We start from the raw sequence: 9,096 nt of genomic DNA, 5'->3' as shown, positions 1-9,096 counted from the left end.
TCTAAAGGACAATACAGGAAACAAACTGACATATCTTTTAAAGATTAAAGAAAAAGAGGAAACCGTCAGATAAAGTTGATAATTTTGAAAGCAATAAGATAAAGAGCTCTAACAATTCAGTCCAAATGAAATTAATTCTTCTGTCCTTCACATATATGGTTTTCTTAAGCATTTCTTAGTCTTCCATAAGTTTAAAATTGAAAACCTTCTTTCGTTATGTTTGTCAGACTACTGACACTGAGAAATGAAAAATATTTACAGCCATTTTGAGAATATAAGAAGAGAAGAAAATAATGAATGAGATTTCCACCCTCTGTCATCTTTCAAATCCAAAAGGCCACAGTTTATAGAAAATAAGAAGTCGTTTGTCACAATAAGACATTTATACTCTTGATGAAGACATGTCTCTTACTATTTAGTGCTTGGAAGCAATGCATAGTGTTTTAATAAGTTCATTCATCTTTCATTTGCTAAGGTGATTTTTCTTGCTTGGGTTAACATGAGTTAATATTTTGCCAAACACTTGACTTACTGTTTCTAATTAAATGGACAGATGCAAGGGAATGGCAGCATCAAATGTGGGATAATCCAGAGCAGTAGGAAATATAACTAGGGCACAGTGCCTGAAACAATTATATTTTAAACTATCATTCCTGGTTTCAAAGTATTTTGTTTTAATTTGTTACAACTACAGCCTGTTATCCAAATTTTCTAAAATTAAACATGAGTTCAGGGTGTTTGAAAGATTGTTTTGTCTACTGAATGGAGAAAACATCCCACTGCATCTCCTGATTTTGAATCCAAATCAGTATTTCCTGTATGAGAAAATATTGATATTTAAAGACAAGTTTAATACCTGTCTTACAGACACCTATATCAAAATGGCATTTACAATGTATTGTTATGTATTGGGGAAATAATAACAATCTATTATGTATTCAAAGTTGTATAACAGAGTAGAGTCATATTCATGTAAAAAAAGAGGCAAGTTACATTGACTCTGATATAGTATATTTACAAAATACTAAGATGTGTTTTATAAAACATATTTTGGGAATTTTTCTACAGGTACATTTTGCTATAAATACAGGCAACTTTAGTAAATAAATCCAGGAAAATCTTCATATCTGAGTTGCTATGATTCCTTTAGTAAGTCACAAAATTCCTTTAGTATCAATCTCTTCAGTTGTTTAGTGGAGATAAATATAACTGCCATATATAATCTATACTTTGAAATACTATTTTTATGTTTATTTATTTTTGAGAGAGACAGAGTGCAAACAGAGGAGGGACAAAGAGAGAGGGAAACAGAATTGGAAGCAGGCTCCAGGCTCTGAGCCATCAGCACAGAGCCCAATGCAGGGCCGAACACACAAACCGTGAGATCATGACCAGAGCCAAAGTCAGACGCCAATGCGACTGAGCCACCCAGGTGCCCATGAAATACTATTTTGAGGATTATATGAATAATATAATTTGTAAATAGGAAAATAGCTTTTAAATTATCCAGTTCACTACCGTCCAGCAGTAAGTTAAAACTATATCAGATTTTAAGTGATTTACGTAAGGAATCCAGGTGTTCATTTTTCTATTGACATTTTTCCTGTTATCTATTGATAAGCTACATTGACTCACGTGGAAATATACTCCAAAGTAAAAATAAGGAAGAATGCAAATTTAGAAGTATATTAATTAAAATAGTAATGGCAACAATGATAACACTGATATTTAAGACATTTTTGTCCAAAGAGATTTAGAATTGTTTTGGTGGAAAGAAGGAGAAAGTCCTAAGAATATAAAAACACTTTTTCTTCCAGGTCAGTCAGCTTGAATGGGGAACAATAGTTACTGCTTTAAAAAGAGGACCTAAAACTTTGCCCACAGGTATCCCAGGGCATTACGCTTCCAATTTTTGATTAATGTGTAAAATATGCCTTTTGCCTTTTTTCTTACTAAATACGCATGATCTTACAGAAAATATTGTCAAACAAAATAATGATTACATATTTCTTGAAACAAAGATACTTTGTCTTATCTGAATACAAGAGGGAGAAATTAGGGCCTTAAAGAGTTTTAAACAAATACTGGCAACATGTCTAAGATTCATAAAAGGAAAAGTGTAATTATTGAAGCTGCACTGACAAACATCATAAGACATTATATTGTAATAGTCGTGATATTATCATAATTATAGATTGTTTGTTAAAACTTGTTTTAGGTATTTTAACCCCTTCATAAATGCTATGATGTTTTTCCAGTATTATTACACTGTAAAGAGAAAAGTTAAGTTGGCAATTACTGGCTTATAATATCTCTTTTTGGAAGTATATTCTATCCCTCAATATGCATACGAAGCCAGAATTTTTTTTCTGTTGGCATTTTATACTCTTGGTTGATGAATCAGCTAGCCAGTTGTGCTCTTTTATGAACAACGTGCATGTCTGGTTCATTGAGAAAAGTATACTAGGTAGTGAGACATCTGAGATTATCTATTGTCTTCCTTTTGCTCATTGTACTTTATTGACTAATCTGTACAAGAAAAGGGACAAGTCAGTAAAATGTCACTATAACATCAAATTTTATTCTCCATCTTTGCAATATGTTTAGCTCAAGATGCAATGAGGTGTTGTTTGAGGTATTTTGTGAATATTCTTTTGATTCAGAATAAATTATTCATCATTTCTTTGTGTGATGGGAGACACAAACGTGTTAAAAAGACTGAAAGGCCCTATCAGGAAAACAGCAAAATCACAAACCACTGCTTTGTTGCATAAAAATAAGCTTTTAAGCTTTTATCACCTTCAGTTGGAAAAATGTGAATTAGAACAAAATGTGTTGTGGCTCAAAAGATACTAATAAAACTAAACTAGAGAAATAATAGTGATGAAACTTATGACTCATATAAACATCAAAAATAATAGCTATTATTTTTTGTCACTTGTTTTTTGAATTAGCCACATAATTTTCATGTTAGTGTATTCCAAGTTTCTTTCATGTTAGTTATTGCGAATAAAATTATTAACTTAAGTTTTTGATTTTAGAGTTGGAAATTAGGATTGATTGCTAAAAGATGAGTAACATGAATAACATATACAATTTATAAAAGAAGAAGAATTACTGCAAATTGGGAAAATGAGTAAAAATGAGGTTTGTTAAATAAAGTATATATTGGCCAGAATAGCTTGGTCAGTGTTCTAAAGTGAATTTAACTAAAATTATTTCTTTAAAAGAGCTATAGAAAAGTGTCCATATATTGAGTAAATTGCAAATTTGTCATATTTACTAACTTTTATAACTAGAATGGATAAAGTAGAATATTTTAAATAATAACTAAAATTTAGATCACTTTAACAGATGGTATGTTAAACTTATGATATATTAGTCTGGAAATTGCCAAGGGAAATTCATCCTATGTGCATACAGACTTTATATCAAATCAATAATTTTGACAGAATGCATGCTCCTTCATTATAATGATTCCACACTTGACTACACTTGACACAATGCCAGACCTAGAACAGTATTTTGACTGATTTAAAATAAATCATCTTCAAATTCATTTATAGGTTGCAAAAATCTCCTGTAATCTAACTACTCAGTCTCAAGATCAGTCTTCAAACAGTCAAGTTTGGTCTAGATATGACTATCATCAAGTTACTAAGCATTTACTAATCTACTGTGTGTCATTAATCACGGTCTTTATCCTTTTAACCTGAACTACTTGTTTGTACCACAAATTATCTATTAAAAAAAACAACCAGGGTAAACAAACAATAAAACTATTGTGGGTGTAAGGGAAAAGAAAACTTAAAAAGACAAGGCCCCCATGGGCACCAAAAACTATAAAGAATAACAGCTTCAGAATATATTATTTTCATTGATCTTTCATATCAAATTTGGATAGACAGTTTTGATGAATATATTCATCTATATGCTTTTAATAAGATGATGGGTTATATGCATGAAATTAATTTATCATTGCTAGTTGAGGTAACAAAACAGGATGCCATGCAAGATCACTGTTTGCATATATCTCAAATCAGCTACTCATTTTTATCTAATAAGCAATACCTTATTTTGTGAATACTTATGACCATTAATAAATTTCAGACATATTTGATCCTTTAAGTATTTCTCAATCAAATTTGTAGACCTAAAAAGAGGCAAAACCATACTAGTTTGGATGAAATTCAAAGGGGAAGGAAAGTATTCATTAGCTAGGGAAATATACCAAAAAAAATGTTTTTTTTTTGTTATTTAAAATTTTTTTATGTTTTTTATTTATTTTTGAGAGACAGAGAGAGACAGCGTGAGCAGAGGAGGTGCAGAGAGGGAGATACAGAATCTGGAGGAGCCTCCAAGCTCTGAGCTAGCTGCCAGCACGGAGCCTGATGCAGGGCTTTTCTCTTATGGGAAAAACAAAAGATCTACACAAAATAGTTCTGTGACTCCCAGTTGAAACAACAGCACGGATTCAACTCCAGCGATGTGAACTAAACAAGCATGTCAGTGAAGAGTGTTGTTGAAAGGCCATTCCTCTACCTAACACTGAAGTAAGCTGTTAACAGATTTTGTAGGAGGCGGTAATTCTACCATTTTGAAATATGGCAGAACTAATATATAGCTGCAATGTGTATGTTGACATACCAAGAGTAGCAGTAAGCTTTGAAGATTTTATGGACCATAAATATGGGAAATTTAAATGAATACCTGTTAGGATTATGATTGCACTCCAATTCTCAAATGTGTAAATGAAATGAAAAAATAGACTCCAATGTGTCTAACTGTTCCAATACATAAATGACCCTGACCAGATTTTTATGGAGAAAAAAAAAGGAGAAAACTTTGTTTCCACCGTCAAACTTACATTCTATAAATATATATAGATAGACTTTAAATTAGCAGACATCTTATTAGGAATGACCCTCCCTCCCAACCCAGGAAAAAGAAAAACCATAAACAAAACTATAAAACACAAAAAGGTAAAACCAGGTAAAGCATAATGTGACTATTTTCAGTCAGTGTTGGTTATGTTGTCCCCTTGCAAAATGACAGGCAAAATCATACTTGTTTTTACATTTGCAGCCACATATGTTACACTGGAAAGGATTCTCATACCCATGACATCCCATATGAATGGTGTAAAGGATGTTGTCGGCGAAGTACATGTCACAGTGCTGGCAGTGGTGCAGGAGCTGGGGGTCCTGGACTGGCAGCTTTGGCGCCGGGGTGCTCAGCTGGCTGTTCCCTAGGCTGGGGGTACCGGTGTGGGCACTCGGTTCACTGCTCGGACCGGTCACCGGACTGTAGTTCCTCTGGCTGTGCGGCTGCAGGGGCTCCGGGCTAGTGGGGAGGAGCTCTGAGGAATACTCGCTGACACAGCGGCCACCACAGCTTGGGCCTAGGGCTGGTGCATCATGAAAGGCTTCTCGTCGGGGCATGGGACCATGTCGGGGGAGGCAGGGATTTGGTTTTCCAGCAGTAGACTGGACAGCTGTCCTGCCAGAGTTGAGAGCTGATTTAAAGGGTTGTCAACCAGGAGTTCTTGCGGGTCCCTTGGCAGGCCACCCGTTGGGGCGGTTTTTGCCATACTTTCGTGTGAGTCGGTCTGGATATTTGGGATCTCATGGGCAAAGTCGCTCAGGTAGTCTGGCTTCTGAATCACCATGGAAGGTGGACATAGGTTGATCAGTGCTCTTCTGCTGTAGCCCAGATTGCTAGTTTTCTTCTGTAAAACTCCCCACACTTTCTTGCTGCTTAAGGAAGACCTAGTACCTTTAATTGGCACCATTTTATGCTTGAGCCTCCAATGATGGGCAAGTTACTTCGATCACTGCAGCGGAAGGAACATAATTCATATTTGTATGGTTTTTCTCCTGTGTGGGAACGCATGTGGGCTTCCAGATGGTGCTCATAAGCAGCTGCGAATGGACATAAGTGACACCTATGAGGCTTCTCAATTGTGTGGATTCTGATGTGTTCAATAAGCCAGGCTGTTCCTTTGCTGGCATAATTGCAATACCGACACGTGAGCTTCCCATCGAAGGTCCTTTCAAACCCGTCCACTAACATTCCTGAGTTTTCATCCAGAGAAACGTCAACAGATGGGTGATCGAGTCCATTTTGATCACTATCTGTTCCAGCTCCCTGAAGAGCCTCTGCTTCTTTATCCCCACTAACTGATCCAGAAATCATATTCACATGATGAGTCTGTTGAGTCAGATATTCCTGGAAATCTTTCACGAAGTCCAAAGGCTCTGGTTTCTTTTCACACATCTTTACTTTTTTCTTTTTCTTTCTTTCCTTCTTTTTTAAATTTATTATATATTTTTTGAAGTTTACAGTTCATTACGCCTTTTCACCCCAAATCAGTTCCATCATTTTCTTGCCACTCCAACATTGATGAAATGAAGAGTTATCGAAATTTACTCTGGAGACACCCCAAAGAACTCCAAAAGGCCATGGAGAGAATTTCAACTAAAATTGAAAAGCCATACAGAGTTCACCTGACCACCACACCAAGTAATTCCCACTGCCTTGTTTAACGCTGCTGCCATCGCCACCGCCACCGCTGTCTTCGTCACCGTCGCAGCCGCCACCGCCGCCATGTTTGTTGTGAAATTGTATATATTTCTAATAAATTATAAGAACGTGTCTTAGTCATATCTCTTTTCCAAATACTCAATATTAAATTCAAAATAGAGATAATCATGAAAATTAATCAATAAATTAAGGCCAGTGTAGTGCTCTAGAGGGCCTAAAAAAAACATCCCATTCTTCCTCTGCACTCTGAATCAACTGAGAGATACATTCAGGAATGAGAAAAATCAAGGTCACAATGTCAATAACTTTTGCCAAATAAATTGGGCGATATGAATTATAGCTGCTTGCTAGCTTTCCTCCAAATCAATTAGGCTAGGCCACTCAATCACAAATAGCTCTGAATAACAAATCCATCCACTTCTGAAGCTTTTCTCTCTTGGTTTATCATATGACGTAGAGAGAATAGAATACACCTTTTCTGAAGGCTGACAAAATCAAAGAAAAGATAGAAAAACTGAGTAAAGCAGGCAAAAGAGAGAAGAGCTGAGTAAAACACCCAATCCTCATATTAAAGGAATGGGGAATTAATGTCACCTGATAAAAGATAGATATTGCTATTGCTCTTAAAGTTAATGTTTGTTGATTTGAGTAAAACTCTTTCATTAAAGGGGGTTCAGGCACAATAGCCTCATAAGAAGCAATGTAATGTATGGACTGTGGAGGCAGGTTGACCTAGGTTCTAATCCAGATTCAACCACTTACCAGAGCTCTTAACCTCTCTAAGTTTTTATTTCTACATCTGTGAAATTAGGAAATTGCGGGGGACCAGCCCACGCACCAGAGTCTAAGGGTCGCTGAGTAGGGGGTTGGTGTCGGCGAAATATCTATAAGAAAGAACACAGACAACATGAATGGTGGAAGAGACCACACTTTACTGTGAAACTTGGTGTCTTAAATACCATAGGTGATTACATCTTTCTTTTAATGATTACATTGTTTGTAACTTCTTAGGAATCACATGTTTCAGAATAGATCATTGTTTTCATGGAAGAGAGAACAGAAAGTTAAAGACAGAAATGAAGTACAATACAGAAGATCAAAAAACTAATTTATCACTAAAAATACATCAGCGGGAGTCTTATTTTGCATATATAGTGTAATATTAACTGAAGCTTATGGCACGGCTATTTTTCTTTAAAAGTTCAAACAATAGTCTGTGAGTAAGGTGTCTCTAACTAGGGAGGACATTTCAATCAGAAAGTCTGCCCATTTACCGAAACTGCAATTAGCAAGTGGCATGAATAATAGGAAAACTAACTCCAGTCTCTGATCCATTTAGGTCAAGCAGTCAAGCGCACACATTTTCAAGTAGGGGAAGCAAGGTCCCAGAGGCCACACAGTACTTCTGGCTGGATGGGCCCCAACAGGAAATTTGTGACTATTTTATCTAGTGGTTGTGTAAATAAAATTGTCTTTTGATTTGTTATCTATAAAGTACCCCCACAAGAAAATGGATTATTACTTATACAGAAAGCAAACATGGGGAACTCCATGGCAGAATAAATCTCCAAGAAAGAAAGACACATGCTCATATTTTCCAAATAACTGTCACTATATTTGGATAACTGAGCCACACCTTATTTGTGTTAGGGAAAAACATATTTTTGAGTGCAATAATTATATTACCGTCAGGTGTCATTATTACACTTCTGTTTTAATAAACTTTGCTTCCTATCCCTCCAAAGACATTAACCAAGCCATTGATTGATGTTTAAAATAGTGCAGGTGTTATTCATACATATTCACTATTAATCAAATTATTTATTCAGCCAAGTAGATTCTTTACACACAACACAAATCTCCAGCATCTCCTCATGTAATATTGAATCTGATATTTATCATAGTAGTATTCAATGAATTCAGTAAAGTTGCAGAGTACAAAATAAATGTACAGAAATCAGTTGCATTCCTATACACCAATAATGAAGCAGCCGAAAGAGAAATCAAGAAACTGATCCCATTCACGATTGCACCAAAAACCATCAAATACCTTGGAGTAAACCTAACCAAGGATGTAAAAGACCTATATGATGAAATCTATAGAAAACTTATGAAAGAGATTGAAGAAGACACCAGGAAATGAAAAAACATTCCCTGTTCATGGATCGGAAGAATAAACATTGTGAAAATGTCATTACTACCCAAAGCAATCTACACATTCGATGCAATCAAAATTGCACCAGCTTTCTTCTCAAAGATAGGACAAGCTATCCTCAAATTCGTATGGAACCACAAAAGACCCTGAATAGCCAAAGTAATATTGAAGAAGAAAACCAAAACGGGAGGCATCACAAACCCAGACTTTAGCCTCTACTACAAAGCTGTCATCATCAAGACAGTATGGTATTGGCACAAAAACAGACACATAGACCAATGGAATAAAATAGAAAACCCAGAACTGGGTCCACAAGTGTACGGCCAATTAATTTTTGACAAAGCAGGAAAGAGTATCCGATGAAAAAAAGACAGCCTCTCTAGCAGGTGGTGACTGAA

At 35.7% G+C, this 9,096-nt stretch overlaps 1 pseudogene; it reads right to left on the bottom strand.

Moving 5' to 3' along the window:
* Positions 1–5,018: 5,018 nt before the first annotated feature.
* On the bottom strand, positions 5,019–6,276 carry LOC115284310 (annotated as a pseudogene).
* Between the last annotated feature and the right edge of the window lie 2,820 nt (positions 6,277–9,096).

Source organism: Suricata suricatta, chromosome X (assembly GCF_006229205.1).
Source record: "Suricata suricatta isolate VVHF042 chromosome X, meerkat_22Aug2017_6uvM2_HiC, whole genome shotgun sequence".
In the NCBI taxonomy this organism is placed as follows: Eukaryota; Metazoa; Chordata; class Mammalia; order Carnivora; family Herpestidae; genus Suricata; species Suricata suricatta.
Note: the sequence above shows the minus strand (reverse complement) of the source record. Positions and strands in the feature narration are given on the sequence as shown.